This window comes from Marmota flaviventris, chromosome 2, assembly GCF_047511675.1.
Source record: "Marmota flaviventris isolate mMarFla1 chromosome 2, mMarFla1.hap1, whole genome shotgun sequence".
NCBI lineage: Eukaryota > Metazoa > Chordata > Mammalia > Rodentia > Sciuridae > Marmota > Marmota flaviventris.
The window spans coordinates 45,774,463-45,795,570 of record NC_092499.1 but is presented as its reverse complement, the minus strand read 5'-3'; the positions used below and the strand labels follow the sequence as shown (position 1 = coordinate 45,795,570).

At 36.3% G+C, this 21,108-nt stretch overlaps 1 protein-coding gene across 4 annotated transcripts in view; it reads right to left on the bottom strand.

Moving 5' to 3' along the window:
* Nucleotides 1–21,108, bottom strand: part of Npas3 (neuronal PAS domain protein 3) — an 830,624-nt gene that overhangs the window by 467,247 nt on the left and 342,269 nt on the right. The window lies entirely within an intron of this gene.

Here is a 21,108-nt window from a genome sequence, read left to right as displayed (position 1 = left end):
TCATGTGAAGCTTTTCGTCCTTATTCCCAAGTCCTGGATTATCAGAGTTAAATGGCAGATCCGGCGTTACAAAAGCTCAGGGGCAGGCACTGTTACACAAATTGCCAATTCAATTAACAGTGTGCAAATGCTCCACTGGCAGACTGCAGGAAGGACAGCCATTTTGGCAAGTGTCATTCCTAATTTATCAAACTGTCAAACCTTCCACTCAGGTGCCTGCGGTCACTGTCTGCTTCTTAATGCTACATTGTAAAAGCTGCAGGAACCATTCTTGTAGCTTGACAAGGCACAATACTCAAAACTGATTTTAAAATCAAATGTACAGTTGTCTTAATTATTCTCAGTATAAATGATGTTTTAATTACAAAAACAGAGTGGGAATATTAAATCAGGAATGGATACTACGTTTACATAGAAAGCGGAGAACTTGTTACCTGCCTATGAAGTAGAAGAGGCAGAATAATTTATACTAGAATGATATACTAAACCTTGGCATTCTTTAATTTTACTCAATAACTGCTCAAGTCTTTGGTCTTCCAAATTCGTACAGTATTAGTTCTTAATGAAATTGAGTGATAAACTTTTCTCCTGGTTTCATTCCTATGTTTTTGAAATAATCATGTGTGTTACAGCAAGTGATCCTTGTATTCCAGAGGCCACCCTCTGCGCCCCAGCACCTCACCTGGATTCTAAGTGCTTCATGTATGTAATTCCTCACATATTGATACTCCATTAAAATGGATAAGGATGGAAACATAACAAATTGTTACCATCTTCCATTAGTGTAATTTAGTTCAACAAGTATTTACTAAGCAAGGTTTGTGGTAAGTGCCAGAGACTAAAGGTGAAAGTTGTTTAGGACTGATCTGAGTATTTCAGCAAAAAGTTTCTTCTGTTACTTGTTTGACCTTCTTAATATTTGACAATCACCACTTTCTCTAGGATATCAAGAAGATACCCAACTAAGGCAAAAGAGATTTATTATTTTCATTATGAGGTTGCTTCTTTCTTTTTGCACAAACATTACTGAGCACTCTGCAAGGTCGGGAGAAAGGTGCAAGGGATGGACTAGATAATGTGTGAAGCACAAGCTCATAGGCTATTAGGCTATTTTATCTAAAAAGACAGGTCTGGGTGGGGCCTTCAGGTGAGCAGTTTTAGAGAATCTGGTACATTATGGAAGCACAGCCTCAACAAGTAGTGATTAAGCACCTTACATGCCAGGTGCTATTCTAAGCCAAGAAGACTTAGATGAACAGACACAGTGCCTGTGTGTGAGGAGCTAAGTTTTAGAAGACAGACAGTGGCATGAATCTGACATATTTTCCTATGTACATTTATGAATAGTGAATTTCACCATTGGGTATATCTACAAGAATGGGGTTCTAATTAGAATAAGACATATTCTGTGTTTGTATACAATTACATCAAAATAGATTTTATTGTCATGTATAACTAGAAAGAACCAATTAGAAAGAAGAAGAGAGGAGTGATAGCAACCTCTGAAAGAGAAGAAGGGAACACTCCAGTTTGTAGACAGGGTCTCAAGTTCAAAAATAAGTCTGGAAAATAGTTTATGATTTCATCAAGAGGCTCTAAAACCTAAATAGGCAGAAGGCATCTGAATAGGATACCACATGAAGGACAGGAGGTCCTACCACAAAACACATCTTCTACAACCTGAAATTTCACCACTACCAAGTCATTTCTTTGTGTCTACTGAGCCTGAAGTTTTCAGTTTCACCTATTAAGTATTAACAGCTCACGGAAACTTCTAGTTACAGAAGAGATGAACAAAGGGAGAGAGCACAGGCCTATAAGAATGAGAATTTTTAAGTGTGTATATTTAGCAAGCAGGGAAGGATGAGGGAATCTCAGTGGCAGTTTTCTTTAAATTTTTCTTAAAATAACATTTATTTTATTTGTGTGTATGTGAATCACATAAATATACTTCCATATAAACACAGTATATATCCACACAAATACACACACAGTTACACAATTAGCAAGCACATAATTACTCCAGAATGCAAAAAGGAGATCTGAATACCAATCTTTTAATTTGACAGCCAGTTTATAGATTAAAAAAATAAAGCTAACCATTGCATTACCATGCTAGCAACAACCTGGGCCAATGCATCTAATCAGAGGGTAATGACAGCGGCAATGAGAGCTAAGAGCATTTCTCAATATCAAACCCCACTTGGCACCACAGGTCATTGAAAGACACCTTGATTTTATCACTGCCAGTAACTTCCATCAGTCTTGGGACAATTTAATCAATAAACCTCTAGCTCAGAGGCTACCATGTTCATGGCACTATACTAAGGGGCTACTCCGAGGGCGTTAAGGTCCTTAGGCTCAAAAGGCTTATATCTTCTACTGCTCTGCAAAGCAATCCCACCCCTGTCAAGGCCAGGCTCCTTACTCTCTTCCTAAAGCTGACTGGCTCATTCCTCATTCTCATAGGGGTCTATGGAGCACCTGCTTCTCCTTATCTTTTTAAATCCATCCCATTTCTCAAGGCCACTCACGTAACTGTGAGACTAAAAACAAGGTTGGTTTTTGCTTGTGTCTTAAGGACATTCTAGTTATTGGGTAGAATTATTTATATATTTGGCTGTGTATCAGATATACACTAAAGGAAATAACAGGGTGATTAATAATGGAGACCTATATATTGAACACCTACTTTATACTCAGCTCTATTTTAAGAGCTTTACATATATTAACCTATCACCATGCATGCAGAGGTTGGAGCAACCATTAAGTCCATTTTACAGCTCAGCTGAGAAGAGCTGAGTGTGAGAATCACTAAGTCATTTGCTCAAGGTCATACAGCCAGGAAGTGACAAAGCCAAGAGTCAGACTCAGGAGATTTGGTTCCAAAGCTCATACTCTCTTTCTGCTGTTTTATTATGCCAAGTAACATGAACTAGACTAACCCTGAAATTTCCCCAGACTATAAGGACCACATTATTTTAGGATTATTTATAACAAGACTGGAGAGTAAGAACAGAGGTATGCCTTACACACGTTACTTCAGGAGTTATTGAAAAAACCCAAAAGATAACCCAGATATTCGATTTCCCATTGTTTGTCAAACCATAATACCTCTTGGGGATAAACTGCACACTATTTGGAATCCCATCCTTTATTGGTCAACTCTAGAGTATCCAAAAATCTCTACAATCTTGCCTTGAAATTATTTTTTTTAACTAATTAAGCAGAACAGGCACTAATCATTGGTTGATATTCCTTGCTATCTATTATTTACTTTTATTCCCTCATGAAGCCTGATGTCTGGTAGGAAGTCTTTTATACTAAAATTTAATTACCTCTTCCACCCTAGGGGAGGTGTGCAAAACCCTGATAACAAAATAAGTACACCAAGGTTAAGGAAACTCATCATAGTGTGGTATTCCATATCGTTCTGAGAGGCAATGTTCTCCTCAGCTTGCAGGACAAAGTATTCAGCATGAAGGCACCAGTAGGAGACATGGGGGAGGTTTCTGGCCCTTCTTGATTCAGTCCTTCAAACTCCACTCTTTGTCCTATCTGAAGTTGACACATCTGACCATCTAGCTCACCAACCAATTAAAACAAAATTTCAGGTCAATCAACAAGTACGTGTTCCCCCCACCCCAGAAAGAAATGAGATTCGTTTCCCCAATTACATATGGAAATCAGTCTCATCCAAGCATATCTGCCTCATGTGTGTATCGAACATGTATTCTTGTGGCTCTCTTTGCCACGTGAATTGCTGTGGGGGTACAAGTATAAGCATAGCTCTCGGCCTTGCCCATGTTCTTCTTTTTGTTCCAATGGCATCACATCTGAGGAGATGTACGTTACATCAACTAGAGCAATGACTTCTCAACCCGTCTGTACTTCTAGTCTCTCATACCTGAGTAATCTGCCCAAGAGCAACCCTGATCTTTTCCCCTACTGATTACTGAATAGATATATACACTCTCTGGATTGTCATTACAAGCCAAGCTCTTCAGCCCTATCTCTTTGTCTTCTTTTAAGCTTACCATGCTCCAGACACCCTGGGCAACTCTCTTTCCTATGCACATAGTTCTTTCTTCCCAAATATTCATCACAGTGCTCCCTTTCCCTAGATCGCTCTTCTACCATTCAACATCCCACCCTTCCTTTGATGGCTCCTCCAACCTGACCTCTTCTACGAAGTCCTCCATGGTTAACAGGTCATAATGGGAAGGGATCTCTCCAATAAACCACAGCCCACTTCAGCTGTACATCCCATAAGTCATTGGTCATATTTTAGTTTTGATTCACTCAGTCAGAAAACATTTATTGAGTGCCTACCATGTGTCATGCACTGGTCAGAGAAGGATGAGAAATAAAACATGTTCACAAACATCTCATAATTTATGTGAGAAGTGGACATGTAATCCACAGCGAGTCCATAAGACAAGTGCTGTGTGTGGGGTTCTCCACCTTGGCACCATTCACATTTGGGGCTAGATAATTCTTTGGTGGAGAGGGTTATCTTGTGTACTAAGAAAAACGAGTACACTTGAGCTTGAATTCCTCCCCTCTGTGCACTCTGGGTTGGAAGACTTTTTTTAATTACATGGAATCTCAGCTACCTCACCTATAAAATAGAATTAATGTTTCCTCCCTAGAGTTGTTTTTGTTAAGGAAAAGCAGTCTAGCAGGGCACCTTACACACCTTAATAGATACTGATTTCCATCTCCCCTTCTTTTAGGGGCATGAACGCTGAAGGTAGGAGCAGCCTTACTTAGGGTTACAGAATCTGTATTATAGCATTGAACAGATGAGGTTGTGTTTTAAATGTTGTAATGGATTAAAGACGGCCACACATTTTTCGCAGCTTCTTCCATCAAGAGGTAGAATCCCTTTCATTGACCTCGTAATTTGCTCTGACCAACAGAAAGGGTCAGGCATGGTGCAGCATCAGCTCATAGTCTGGGCTTTAAGTGAACAAGTAACTTGCACTCTTGCATTTGTGGGAAACAACTGCTCCATGAGAAGAAGTCTTCTCTGAGACCTATGACATGAGGAAGCTCAACTATCCACATAAAGAAGTCCCATGCAGGGCTGAAGTTGTGGCTCAGTGGTAGAGTGCTCACCTAGCATGTGCGAGGCCCTGGGTTCAATCCTTAGCACCACATAAAAATAAATGAATAAAATAAAGGTATTTTGTCCAAATACAACTAAAAAATAAATATTAAAAAAAAGAAGTCCCATGCAGGGCAATCTACACCCTCAGCTAAGAACCCCAGCCCAAATGCTAAGCAAATGCTGCACACAAACTCAGGGAAGATCAAGGAGCACCCCCACCCTAAACCCCCAACAATCCACAGAATCATGAACAACATTAAGTCATTGTTATTTGAAGTTACTTATTTTGGGACCATTTTTTATTTTTTAGCAACAGATAACTAAAACAAACCTGCACAATAAAATTGAAGAATGTAACAAGAGGGGGTTCTAAGGGTTGTTATTAATATAAAAGAGAAGAATTAGCATAATTGGGAATAGTGAGAAAAAATTTTTTTTCAGAAGATGTCAGACTTAAGTTGGAACTTGAAAATGTTTAACTATTAAGTAAGCATGCAATAAGTCTAACTGTACATTTATTTCAACTTCCACTATTAAATTTTCAAATGTACAAAAGAGTTAAATAATAAATATATATGCCCAGGTATTCTACCCAGATTTGATAACTTTTAATAATTGACAATATAAAAGTTGTTCAATCTACAAATATGACCTCTCTCTCTCTCTCTCTCTCTCTCTCTCTCTCTCTCTCTCTCTCACACACACACACACACACACACACACAAATTTTGAGGGGAGACATTTCAAAGTAAATTGTGGAGGTCATGAGTGTTTTTTAAGTAGTGGAAAAAGTATAACATAAAATTTATATCTTAACCATTTGTAAACGTATAGTTCACTACAGTTAAATACATTCACACCACTGTGCAACCAATCTGCCAAATTATTTTCATTTTACAAAACTGAAACTGTATACCATTCAATAACAACCACTCATCCCTCTCTTCCCCGAGCCCCTGGCAACCACCATTCTACTTGCTATATGACTACTCTGGGTACCTCATGCAAATAGAATCATATACTACTTGCTTTTTGCAACTGGTTGAATTCATTTATCATAATGTCTTCATGGCTCATCCATGTTTTACCACATGTCAGAATTTCCTTCTTTTTTTTTTTTTTTTTTGGTAATGGGGATTGAACCCAGTGGTTCTCCAGCTCTTCTCACTAATTTGCCAAGGCTAGTCTTGAACTTGTAATTCTCCTACCTCAGCCTCTCAAGTTGCTGGGATTACTGGTATGCACCTCCATGCCTGGTAGAATACCCTTCCTTTTTTATATTTATATGCCACATTTTGTTTATTCACTCATCTATCATTCATTTGTCAATGGAACTTGAGTTGTTCACCACTTGGCTATTGTGAATAACACTGCTATGAACATGGGTATATGAGTATCTCTTCAGAGCCTGCTTTAATTCTTTGAAGTATATATACAAAAGTAGAAATGCTGGATTGTAGGAAAAGACATCATGGCATTTACCTGTGCACTTCAACAGCATGAACTTTGTACTCATAGCAACTGTTAGCTGATGCCTTGGATTTGCAGTCTAACTGGCTGTGTGATTTTAATCAAGCTCCTCAAAATTACTACCTTTGGTTTCCTTATCTATAAAATGAGATAGTAAAAATGCCTATCTCATAGAGTTGTTAGGAATCCTAAGAGAAAACTATATGTAAAAGCACTCAGCACAGTGCCTAACAGAGGGTGTCTGTGTTCAGCATATGCAGGCTGCTGTGGTGAAATATTTCTGCCATGAGCAAGCTAATGCTATTTAATCATTAATAGCACGAAAGAGTTATGCTATGCTCTTCACTTGTCATTTCAGATTTCTTAAAAGGGAAAGCTAGGCTCTCCATTATTATTTCTTTTTCAACCTGTTTTGCTTCCTTAAATCCTTCAGCAAGGTTAGCATTTTCTTTTTTTACCTCCTTAGTCCTATATAGAGCATGCAAACCAGCCAAATTTAAAGGGGCATGCTCCATAAAATGACAACATTTAAGAGATGATCGAATAAAACTTCCTCTTCTACTTGTTTTTCAGTCTTTGTTTGAACAACCACATCACAACTCAGTCCCTTCCAGTTTTGAGGTCTTAGTATGGCTGCTCATCCTTGGAATGAGTCAATACTTGCCCTTTGGGTTCCCTCCTGGGGGTAGTGAAGAGGGGATTCCTGTTTTAGATTGGAGAGCAAGCAATTAACCTCTAACATCCCTTCCAGCTCTAAGAGGACACCACATGCTTTCTTTATGCTAACGCATGCACAAGAGAGCCTGCAACTTTTGTCTAGAGATAGTTCAAGATTAGATGTGTCTCTCTTCATGACACTCAACAATCCAGATGAAAAATAATGTAACAAGGATTGTCTGATGGGAAATTGATTAAATTTATTAGTCAATACCAAGGCTAGTATAGTTGTTCAAATTAATATAGATTCCCATGCCCCAGGCCAAAGGAAATTATTTGGGACTCAGAAGTAATATCAGGTAGTGTCTTCTGAACTCATGGTAAATCTGCATGGCCAGAGCCTCCATACGTGTGCAGGAATGCTATGCAACTGCCTCAGCACTTATGTGATCTTCTTGCACAGGTGTCAAATAGAAAAAAATCCATTTATTGTTGCTCAATACATTTTTCACTTTCAAGATGATGTATATTTCAAGAGAATTTGATACATAAGCCCATGCATGATAAAAAATCTATTGACTTCATTCATATCAAACCTGTTATATAAACTTTGAATTGCTGAGCTAAGATTTGCAGCACAATTCTGAAATTAAGGCAATGGATATCTATTAACAGAAATGCTCAGCGAGCTCCATTTTCTCTGAGATGATTCTGAGAAACATTACTTCCACTTTCAAAAAAGTGGAAAAAATTAAGGTTTAATGTCTTAAAATATCGTCTCTCATATGAATAGGTTCTTTAAAATGGCAAAAGGAAGTCACCACTTAACTTTTCCAAGACACTGTAGCTCCACAAACCTTGAAGTTATACGTCAATGAACCAGGCGACATCATCAAATGATCTTTAACTAGTCTTGGCACCAAAACTACTCTCTGTCATACTGGTGAGCTTGAGACCAACACATACATATCTTTGAAAATTCTCAGCACGATTCAAAATGCAACCCTCTCTAGTCTCCCCTCTCATTTGTTAATGGATCTTTACTCCTCACCCTAACCCACTGTACCTCCATGGCTTTTTCCACTGGTGGAACTTTTTCTAGTATCTATCCCACTGTCAATGAACTCCTTTCATCTTCAACCTCCTCCAAGAACATACAGTGAACATTTTAACCTAATTTAAGTCCATCTGTCTCCATGTCTACCTATGGGATGCTGCTTCTCTTTCTCTTCCTAAATGGAAGCTACTTATCTTACACACACACACACACACACACACACACACACACATCTACCTTGGAGGTGAGAGCAGCTTAGCTCTCCACTATTGCCAGACCATAACTCTTTTAATCTCATGCAAAAATTCCTCTCTTGATGCCTCCTGCAAAGTGATATTATTTTCTTACCTGATTGCCATCAATATTTCCATCCCTTCATTAAGACCCCTTTCTCAACTTGGATACACAGAAAATGCAATCAAGAATCTACCCATTTACTGAAAAGTCTACAACTACTATATATCATCTACTGAATAAAAATTCAACTAGTAAAAAGAGATCTTTATTCATACACATTTTCATATTTTTTCCTTAAAACTACTTAATATTTTCCCATAAATTCCAGAAGTGCCTTTGCTTGTTGGCTCTCCAAGAAAACCAACCAGGCACCCTTTAAGGTTTTCCTTTTCCTTACCTATCCTCTAATAATTTTAATTATTCCTCCAAGAAGTATCCCAGCAATAACCCACTGTCCACTCCAATCTTTACTTTTCTCCACATCCCTTTAGTATTTACACACATAATTTTTAATCATATTGTCTTGTCATGTCACAAAATGAAATTGTTATTCAACTCTTCCATAGAATATTGTTTTCTACAAGTGAACTATAAACCCCATGAAAATATGAATTGTGGTTTCTATTTTTTTATTAGACTTTAACAAATATTTGCCAACAAATAGAAACAACATAATTAAAATTAGTGCATGGAGATATTGCTTTTTATTATCTTTCGTTAAGAGATACTTTCTTTCACCAAAATATTTGGAGTGAGTCTGAGCAAACCAGGCTAAATTGTGCTGAAGTTAGACAATAAAGTCACAATGTTTCCTTGTTATTCAAATTGTGTTAGCCCTAGAGGTTCAGGTGTTCCTGGAATTCATTCAATATGTTTTTAATATCCTGGAGAGACTTATTGTTCATTTTGTAGATGGATAGTATTCTATATTTAGATGATATTCTATCATTCAATTAGAGAGTGCTATTTTTTACATCTATGAAGAGGACAATAGGAAGGAATAATTTTAAATAATAATAGCAACCATCATGTATTGATCTTAACTATGACAGATCACGTATTCCATATATATCTCTAATTCTTGTCTCAATCTTATAAGTAGATCCTATTATTGTTATTTCACAGAGGAGCTGATTAAAGTCATAGGTTTAGGTAGATTGCTAAGGTCACACACTTAGTTTATGTATCTCCTACAAAAATAATATTTTAATTGTTGGATGTGATTTTAAAGTCTTGCTATTTCCATTATACCAAAATGAGATTAATTATTAACACATTTTAGAAACAAGTTACTTTATAGGAAGGTTTATACCAAAATGGGTATAGTTTGTATCTGATTGCTACTCAAATTACATTTCATGTTTGGGCATGTTCTTTGAATTTTTCTAAATTTTAACTATTATCATTTATCTATAGCCAAATACTTATTTACAAAGTGGTCTACTAGGTTCAGTAAAATAATGCCATATATAATATTCTGAAACCCAAGAGAAATTTTAAAAAAAAAGCAAAAACAGTCAAATAACATACATCAACAACAAGAAAAATGCTGTACCTCAGGCTATATATATTGGAAACATTGCCTCTGCAGACTTTGAATAGAGTTCAACAAATTATGGGTAGTGTTTGAAAGGTAAGAGAGAAATAATGCTAAAAAAATAGCAATGTAACCTAAAGGGATACTTAGGTAAAAATATATCACAACTAAAGATATTCTTATTTTCCAAACCCAAAGGTAGGCATGATTCCCTGGTATAAGGCCTATGGCAACCTGTCATTACTTAAGGAATAATCCCTGAAGTGTTTGACACGGTACAGTGACTCCAGTTTAAAGTTCTAATAATTACAAAGATAATTTAAATACATGCAGTTGGCCCCCTGGCTTTCAGTATTTATGACCATCATAGTTACTGATAGTATGTATGTATGTGTGTATATATGTGTGTATATATACACACACACACATGTACACACAAACCCCATACATATGTGTGTGTATGTATATGTATATACCATTTTTTGTTTATTTCTTTGTTTGGATTTTTAAAATAATGCTATCATCATTTTATATTCACAGGACCTTAAAGGTAAGAGTTCTACAGCAAGGATTTTTGTACCTCAGTAACTAGCACTGTGATGATGAGGGGTGGGTTAGACATTTCATTTATAAATTCCACCTCTGGGAATTGTACTTCAGCGAGGTGCCCTGGTAGTTGGTATCTAAATACTTTTCTGACTGGTTTCCCTCTCACAGGATCGCTTTAGATGGCACTGTGATTCAATAAACCACAGGGATACAGCATTAACTCTCAGTGTGTTAGAACTTGAATATCCATTCATATTACAATCAGGGAATTCAAATGATAGATTGTTTCTGGATCAGAGTTTCTCCAGTCAAGAATATTTCTATCTGATGAGAATGACTATTTTGACTTTGAGATATAAAACCCATAGAGATACTAATTCAAATACATTTAATCTGATCTCCATGCATTCCGACACTTCACTGCTACATCCTAGCTATTCTTTATAGGGAAAAACTTATTGTACTGCCAAAACACCCCCTGCCACCTCGAATGACAAGAGCATTCATGCATTTTCATGAGCTTATTTCAGGACAGGAAAAGCAAGTTTCACCATTTCCAATAAATACTTTAAGATACTAGAATATTCTAAATGGATACTTTAATTAAAGGAACAGCTAACAATCCTATGTATACAATAACCAATGATAGGAAATTATAAGCTCAAAAGCCCATGAGTTAATGAAATTATGAATGGTTTCCCCTACGCCCCCCAAATTGTGTATGTATACATATATGAGTGTGTGTATGAGTGTGTGTGTGTGTATATATATGTTTTTATTTCATTTGATTTTGTTTCAATCATCCTCACAACATCTGAGAAAAATACTAACTATGCCATATACATTCCAGTACAGTTTCACTTCAAAAGCTGAAAGAATCAATAACCACAAGCATAAAGAAAATATACTTGTCAACCTATTCCATAATGTGTAATATCTATCAAAAATAGTACTGAAAACATGATCAGGTAATTTGAAAGTACAAAGAATATTTCTGTGGTCAAGATCTTCAAGCAGTTAAAAATGCCAATTCAATGCTGCAATTTTTTAATCCAAATAGTAATTAGATCATAGCAATTTAGAGAAAATAAAATATATTACTGCTGTTGTTACAAGAGCCCACAGGTGTGATTATCTAGCTGAATATTTCACATACACACACAACAAAATTGTGATTTTTATCAACCAAGCTGTAAGGAAGTGTGAAGAAAACTGCAAGTCTCATTACAAATGCAACCTGGAGAAGAACATCTAGAAATCCATCTACAGAAGTCTAAAGATGACTAAGAAAAGGATCAACACTAACATAAAAACAGAAATAGGAAATAAAAATAACATTAATAGCAATACTAATGATAAAAAAATTACAATAATTTTCTTAACACTATTCTAATCTAAAAAGACCTTTGGAGGATGTGTCTGTAGTTCAAAATCCTCTCATAATAACAACCATGATAAAATGTGACCACAATCTGGACAACTGCATTTCAGTATATCAAACATATCTAAGTTACACTAAGGCAGCCTCCCCTTCGGAACCATTCGAAAGAGCAGCCTGTGGAATGTAACCTTCCTTGTGACATAGTCCAACCATTTCATTTACCCTTCCCCACAGTGTATCACTCCCATTGACGCTCCATGCCTTGTGTACCCTCCTTTTACTCTTTCCCTAAAGAGTTCCCACTCATTCTCAAAAATCCATCTCGAATGTTACCTTAAGTGTAAAGTCTTCCTTGATTCTTTCAGTCCAACTTATTTTGTTAACACATACCCATGGGTAATAACAGTTATTTGTTTGTCTCCACCATTAGATTGAATTTTTGGAAAGCCAAGACTAATTTTGAATTTTTTCAAAAAAAATTTCAAATCTGGTATGAATTGGATAGATGGAATGCATGGAAGCATTCAGAAAAAAAGGCTGTTGTATCTCAACCCTCATTCTGATATTTTGACTTCAGTGTTATAACAGTATTTACTGTTGAATTATCTACCAGTTATATGAACTGAATGCTGATGATACATGTTCAGATAGTACTAAAAAATCAATCATCTCAAGATATCAATAATTCTGGTCAGAAATTGTAGCTTGTATAAGCTGTGTTGCACTTAATGTGAGCCTACTCACTGGTATTTTACATGGAGAAAATAATACTTTCAACCACTAATATGCCAGACCAACCTTATACACAAAATGTATTGTTTTATGAATAAAGCTTTTGATTAAACAAAAACCATAATCAAGCAACATACAAACCAAGGTATGGGTGTTTATTACACTGCTCTCACAGTATTCAATATGTACATCGTCTGTATTTAGATTTCTTATTTTTTTCCTGTTTCCATTATCATTTTAAACTACTGAAAGTATCTTGCCAAAGGAAAGCTAAATAGGACAATAATAAAAATCTAGAGAACACTCCTAACTTCAGCAAGAGAACTCAATAAAAACATAATACTTCTTATAGTTTAATAAATGAATTTCTTTCTTCAAGGAAGGAAAACAAGTGTGGCCCACAGATCCCAAGTCAGTTTCATATTCTCATTCTGTAGAACTCTGTATTAGATGGTGCAAACCTGAGACACCTACCCCTTATCACTGGGTTCAAAATCTAATCTAATTGCTTTAAAGTCTAGAATCAAATGAAGAACTGAAAGTGCAACGTGATCCCAACACTACACCAGCAAAGACCCATAAGAGGGTGGTAAAAGAGCACTATTTTTTCTCAGTACCAAGGTTGTTCTCTTTGAGGCATTTCTTTGTGGACCGTACATTTCATTCCACTGAATTTCAGTCAACTCCATGGTAGACAACACCATCCGTCTTATTTCATCTTTTTAACGGGGACTTGATGAGGTGACACTGGACTGATTCTTAAAAACACATTACCTGCTATGTGAGGCATTGTGTGACAGGAAGAACTATCTTAGTGACAGGCACCTGACAGCAGATTTGTTGATTTCATGGTCACTTCATTTAAAGTAACAACAGGGTGAAATATGCCATCTGATAATCTGTTTGAATGTTGACTGTGAAAAGCACTTAGCATTTCTGCCAGCTCCCACGACTACAGAATCTGTTCTCCAATATGTGAGGGTCTGTCTTCCTTTTTACTCCTTTTTATCAATTTTCTGCCCCCATCTCCTCTTTCTTCAGAGGAAATCCCCCAGTCATTTTCTGGAAAAAAGGTTATTTGGAGACATTTGGCACCCAGAATAAGTAGTTCTCCTTTTAAGCCACACTCTTTTAAAGCTACCAGGGGAGAAAGAGAACACCTTTTCACATATCCACAGGCCATGAATTAGAAGAATACAAGACCCTTCTTAAAAAGTCATTTGAACCCTATAAACTGGAGGAGGGTGAGGTGTACACTTGGAAATTACACCTTTCATTTTCTAGTGTTAATTTAAAAAAAACAATAAGTCCAAGCACCCGAGGGTCACACTCGCATACATTTTTGCCTACATTTCTTTTTTTATTCTTAAACAGGTGAACATCACTTATCTAAAATGATTAGCATCAGAAGTGTTTCAGATTGGGAGATTTTGGGAGGAGGTGGGGGTGGGAATACTTGCATAGATTTTTCTAGTTCAGCATCCCTAATCAAAAAAATCTAAAATCCCAAATGCTCTAAAATCCAAAATAATGTAAGCACTGACATGATACTAAAAGTTTTGGATTTCAGCACACCTTCAATTTTGGATTTTTACATTAGGAACCATTAGGCAAAAGTGAAAACAAACTGGATCACAGAGACAGCAGGAAAGCAACAGCTCTCCATGCTTCACCCTCCCAGAGTACTCAAGTTGGAAATGTGGGTGCTGAAGGGACTGTCTTCCCTCTGCAGGGCAAGGACTCTCACAGGGAACGAAGACAACAATTTTCTCAGACTCCATAGCTAGCTGAGCTTTGGTCTTTTGATGTGCTGGGAGAAGGCAGACCCACAGAAAATAATTATCACCATGTTAGTCACAGTAATAATTTGTTCTTATAAAGCATTTCCCAGTTCATTTAAAACATTAAGCAATAAACACGGAATCTTCTAAAGGAAACCAGCGGTTACACTTGCTTTCTGAGTTGCTCCTTTAAAGCGTACACTAGGAAGGAAAATCATATGCCAGGCACAAGCAGCTTAAGTGAAGAGAGGGTTAAACTCAGACTGCTGTACAAAATACTCAGCCTTCTTAGATATCTAGAAATTAACTGTGCCAACTGTCTCATATCCTAATTGCTTGGAGTCCCACACCCACCAAAGACTCAGCAGAGCCACCCAGCCCACACATCCAAGAGCCTTTTGGATATCAACATGCTTGAAGCTTTTTAAAACAGCATTAAATATGAACCCAAAACAGCCCAGTTAAAATTTACACTTCCTCTGAAAGATTTTTGACATATTCAATGCTTGTGAAAGCTGAGGGCTGACGGCCTAGTCAAGTACAGTTGAGTGAGCAGACTGCCAGGCTCCCCACACTCCACCTCCAGGGCAGGTGAACCGTGACACGGAGGGACAAACCTCTCTTGCCTTCTGTATTCCTTTCCCAGAAAATATTAAAAAAGGAAAGGGGGAAAAAAAAAAAAACTTCCTTCAAACTATTGTTTGACGATTTCTTTGTTTAAATAAACATCTCAATAGAAGCAAGTTGCTAGCAATGTCTACTCCATGGCTTCATCTGAATCTCTTCTAAGCAGTTAATTTCTCACCAAATTTCTCCCAGTGTTGACAGCTGGCCCATATAAGTTGGACTTTTTTTTCCCCCTTTCCAGTGTGTTTTTCTTTTCTAATTGATCCTGCTATACCCAAGAAGCCACTTCAAAATTCTTAGCACTGTTTACCAAGGACATAAAGAAAAATGCCAGATATACATGGATGAAAACTTTTTCTTAGACTGCTACAACTTAAGCACTATTAATACACTCTCCTGTAACTGCATTTATTTCTTTATTCAACTTTTAAAAAATGCTTTTATCCAAAACTTCCTGTCATATTGTGGTAAAAAAAAATGTGGTTTTGATGATATGCAAACAGATGAAAGATCAGCGAGGAAAAGTATTTAAGGAACATGTCTCTAAATCAAAATTGACAATTTTTCAAGTTGCACTAATATGATGCTGCATATCCCTGAAGGCGTGTGGGTGTAGGTGTGGGTGTGTGTATGGGTGTATGCATATACATGTGAGTACTATTTAAAACAGTTCTATATTGGTCCCTATAGAAAAGGCCATCCTCTTCAGCACATTTCCAAACTTCATCAAGCTCTTCATAACTGCATACCTGTGAAGCTTCCTGATATTTGGCATTTGGTGTAAACCATTGTGTGAACCCAAGCTTCATCACTTCCATTTTCTGCCATCTGGAGGATAATGAAAATGAAATAAAGACCAAAAAGTGTTTGGCTTTGTTGTTGGGGGGCGGGGCACACCCAAGGTATTAAGTTATTCAAACACCAGTAATGTATGGCATTGCACATTCTCACTGTCACAGCCTTTGTTGAAAAGGATTTCCCTGACCTTTCCTGTAACCAGCAAACAAATAAGCCCTCTCTCTCAGCGGGAGAGAGGCACTGGTCCATTAGATCATTAAGCAGTTCTATTCAGATACCCCCCATTCTCCTGTCCTTGGCCCTGAAGAGGGAACTGGCAGCGGTCCAATCAGTCAGAGAGAAGGCAGGCAAATGTGATTGCGTACAGGATAGCTTGAAATGTCGCAGCAGGACCAAAGTCGCAGAGCACAGACAGCACTGAGGGGAGGATGTGGCGCTACATGGGGGTAGTGTTCCAACAACGGAAGGCTGGTGTTTCAGTCTGCCAAACAACGTAATGACTCACCCAGGCAGGAAAATATTACCACCATGGGGATATTTGGAGCGTCTCAGTCTGAGAGTAATTAGGGACTAAACTACAACAGCATGCTTCAGTGATGAAATGAGAAAATAAGCAATACCTCTGTCAAGTTCTGATTGGCGAGTATTAAATGAATATGGGCTTCTATCATCTCTGACCACAAAGTAGGAACTTGTAGCAGATTGTCAGAATGGAGAACTATTTCCACATTTTCATGAAATAAGACAGCACACAAGTGTGTGTGTACACACAAATACACACATTAAAAAAAAACTGGTGAGATGAAAAATGTTACAGTTGGCAGAAAGAGTTTTAGAGAGAATCATTACCACAATTATATAATTCATTTCTATAGCAGGCATTTGCTCATCCTGAAGCTTTTCCACCCCTAATTACAATGTCTGCAAAGAAGGAAAAAATGAGTCCAGGATGGCAAATGCTAACAATATCATTTTATTCATAAGAATGATATACAACTTCTGAAATAAAAAGCACATGTGTTTAATGGATTTAGGTAGCAAAATTATTTTACTTATTAGTATCAGTTTGCGCAAATGTAACTTCTCTGGCAAAGAGGACAAATGTTAATTTTTATTTCTTTGTATTTTCAAATTGTGAACAATTTGTATTCATTAGACAACGCAAAAACCTCTTTTCTCTTATAATTGTAAAGTGACATTATAATTAAATTGGATAACCTCAGCAGCAACTGCAAGTTAAGGAATCACTTATAAACTGGCTGGACAAAGCCCAGGCACATTAAACCACCAAACGGAGTTACACATCAATAAGCCTTCATTGCAATGGCCAGGTCAGAACCTCAGTCACACAAAGAGAAAAAGATTAGTCAGCCTGCAAGGCCTTAGAAAGTTGGCAGAAGAATGTCTCTTCAGAGGAGTCCTCCCTCTCATCTTCCATAAGGAGATAAAAGTGTCTGAAACCTGAAAGACACTTGTTTGACTCCCCCTGTAGAGGTGCTATGTCCCCTTCCAACCACCCCCCAAAATTCATTCTTACAGTATCAGTGTCACTGAAACGGAATGAGGGGAAAACACAAATTATCTCTCTTCTCAATATGAACAACCTCTATTAGGCCAGGTTAATAAACTCTAATAGATGTAAGGGCTAATACAGTATTCAGCTATTGACATAAACATAAATATAAATTTCAAAGAAAATAACCTACTTTAGTAAAACTACCTGTGCAATAAAAATTAATGAACTCCAAATGATTCTGCACATCTCCACCAAATTGCATTTTCAGGCTCACATCTTCAGGACATGCTGGGTGGTTTGATGCATTCCCACAATTCATCTTCCTGCTAAGCCAATTTTAATTTAAATGCAATTAAAGGCTCAAAATGAACATTATGTATTAGATAAAGCCCTGAATCTGCAGACTATCATAAATATGATTTTCAGAAAAATTAATTACAAGCCATTAGGGTACAAGTCATCTTACTGCAAATGTTGAGTTAAATTGCAGAATTAGTTTGTTCGTTCCATTAAATGTTAAATACTGATTTTGAGCTTTGTGCTAATTTAATATTACTAGGTCAGTTTATAAGGAAAATGTTATTTATAGCTAGAACTTCTGAAGTGTCTTAACATTCCTTACTAATTAAATAATACGTTTTTTGAAGAGATAAAAATAATCTGAAGTGAGTTTGGTTCAAATATTAAGACTATTAATTTTCACATGTTATTCTTTTATAATTACACCATATTGTAGATTTTATATTCTTTTTATGCACTAGTTTAAATATTCTATTTTTCTCAACATTAAGAAAAAACATAATATAGGGGAAAATACTACAGATTCAGCATCCCTAATCTGAATGTCTAAAATTCAAAATCTGAAACTTTTAAAGTACCAACATGTTGCTCAAAAAGTTTTGGATTTCAGATTTTCAGGATAGGGATGTTCGACTAGTAAAATCTATGCAAATATTCCAAAATTTGAAAAAGGCTGAAATCTGAAATACTTCTGGTTCCAAGTATTTCATTTAAGGGATGCTTAAATAAATATATAATAATATATAGTGCTGTTCTAATAGACCAAAGCTATGCAACCACCCTCTTCCTACTCTCAGGCCAGTATACCATAAGCAAACTAAGAAATCAAACACCCAGTGTACTTCTTGCCAGCAGAGAATACCAGGAACAAAACAAGTTGGAGAACTTTCTTTGAAATTGCTATGTTCACTTTAACTTTTAGTAGATGTGTTTTCTAAACCATGTGGTAATTTCAGTATGTCATAATGACATGACTCACTGGTGGAAAGAGTTTGGAGGATCCAATGAGATCCTGTTGCCTTTGGTATACAATTGATTAAGTCATTCAATTAAAAACATGACAGTGATTTAAAAAAAAAAAAATTTGTAGTTGTAGATGGACAGAATGCCTCTATTTTGTTTGCTTTATTTTTATGTGGTGCTAAGGATTGAACCCAGTGCCTCATACATGCTAGGCAAGTGCTCTGTCACTGAACCACAGTGCCAGCCCCAACAGTGATTTTTTATACATTTTTTAGTTATAGATAAATGCAGTACCTTTATTTATTTTATGTGGTGCTGAGAACTGAACCCAGTGCCTTACACCTGTGAGTCAAGCACTCCACCACTGAGCCACAACCTCAACCCCGACAGTGATATTTTTAAAAGGCTATGAAACCGGGGCTCAGTTTCAATCAACCTCTTTATTTTCAATGATTAATATTAAAAAAAAAAAAACTCCCACATACTATTTAGTCATGGTAACAATAAGAATATTTCTGACTTACAAAAATAAAATCATCAAGTTGCTAAATTCAAAGTAAAAATAAAATAGATATCATGTGGAAAATGACTTCCACCTCATGATTTTAGTCTTTGAAAGACAACTTTCTATCTTGACTGGTTACTTGCTTTTACAGTGATTTCCACAGTGGAATTTCATTTAAAACAGAATTGCCTTATATGATTTATGCAGATTCAGCAGATAAATTATTCTAATTGGCTTCTCAGACTATGTAAATATAGCTAACTTAGGAGGCAAAGGGACTATTTAAATAATAATATAGGGAAAATTATTACAGTATTTGTTTGGAATACAATAATGACTCAAGAAAAAATGACAATCCCTTCCCTCTACTTCACCCATTGTGGGCCAAGTCCTAATCCCACACTTTTAAAAACATTCACCCTTTATCAGCTTTCTAGTTAAGTCCTTCCCTTTCTCCAGGGCAATGTGATTATTTGCCTATGTTTGCCTCTTGTCTGCTCCTGCCTCAAGACACACCTACGGCACTACTGGACACAAACAGATAACTATGTCTATAATTGGGATTGAGTATTTGGTAGCTGCCTAGGATGTCTGAAGTGCTGATGATGAGACCATGATGAGTCCATATTAACTTAGCACCTGCATATATGTAAAATTTATGTAATAATTTCACCAGTCCTGGAACGTTTGTTAAAACAGATATTTTCAAATATGGGGAGTTGCTATTTATAAAAAATAAAATAAACACACATACATCCTTACAATAAAAGGATTCCCTCACAGCTTGGCTATGAATGCTATGCAAGCCTAGCTAATACCTTTATACTATTTGGTATAAGTATTTTAAGCTAAAATATTAATAGTACCAATAATTTCCCAGAACATATGTTCAGGAATAAATAACAGGGTCAATGTCACACATGTAGTCCTTAGGAAACATATTTTCTTCTTTGCTCTTAATCCAAATTCCTTATGATTGGGAGGTGATATGGGAAAAAAATGTGTGGACTCATAAAACTCCTGGCTCCTAGAGATCATTCAATCAATCACCTCCGTCCTGTTTCTTCTGCATGTTTGCTATGTCCCACAAACAGCAATTTAAAGAAACTTAAGGGTTGTGTTCAAGGACTAACTTTCTTTGAGTCATTTAAGGTTATTCTGTAAAACAGGATTCGAACCAGATAATTTAATTTCTACTTTTGAAATAATTTAGAGTTAAAAAAAAAAATAACTAAAACCCATGGTTATGGAAGAATCCATTCACTCCATAGAGCATGGACTATTATAAATAGTTCAAGTTCTACATTAAATCATATAAACGGTTTCCAAGAATGAACTTTGTAGAACAGCTAATGGTTTTTCTCAAGACCTTAAAATGAGTTATTAATAAAAATTGGAATTAAAACTTGGTAGTTCATTCACATATTTCTATACTATAAATTGATACATCCCAATAATAATAATAATAATAAAAGTACAAGGCACCACATTATTAGAAATTGAGACCTTTTCATTTCTTCATTTCCTCATCATGGCTGCCATTCTCTGATAAGCATTCCTAAGATACACAATGGGATGCTTCACTTCCTTTCTCAAAAGTGTCTGCCTCATAATGTTATAAATAGCTACTCTGAGGCAACAAACTAACTTTGAAGTTTTGTTTGATTTTCCATTATGGAAACCAAATTCCATAATTACAGACCATAAATACACTTTTTCTAATATTATAAAAATGAGCAACTTCTACTATTCCCCAAAAGTCTTGAAAAATCTATAAAAGAACCTAGAAATGAAAGAATGACTGTAGAACATTCTGACTCTTTAAACATGTAAAGTAATACTTTTTTATGAATATAATATTTGCAGACTGAACTTTGATCTTTTA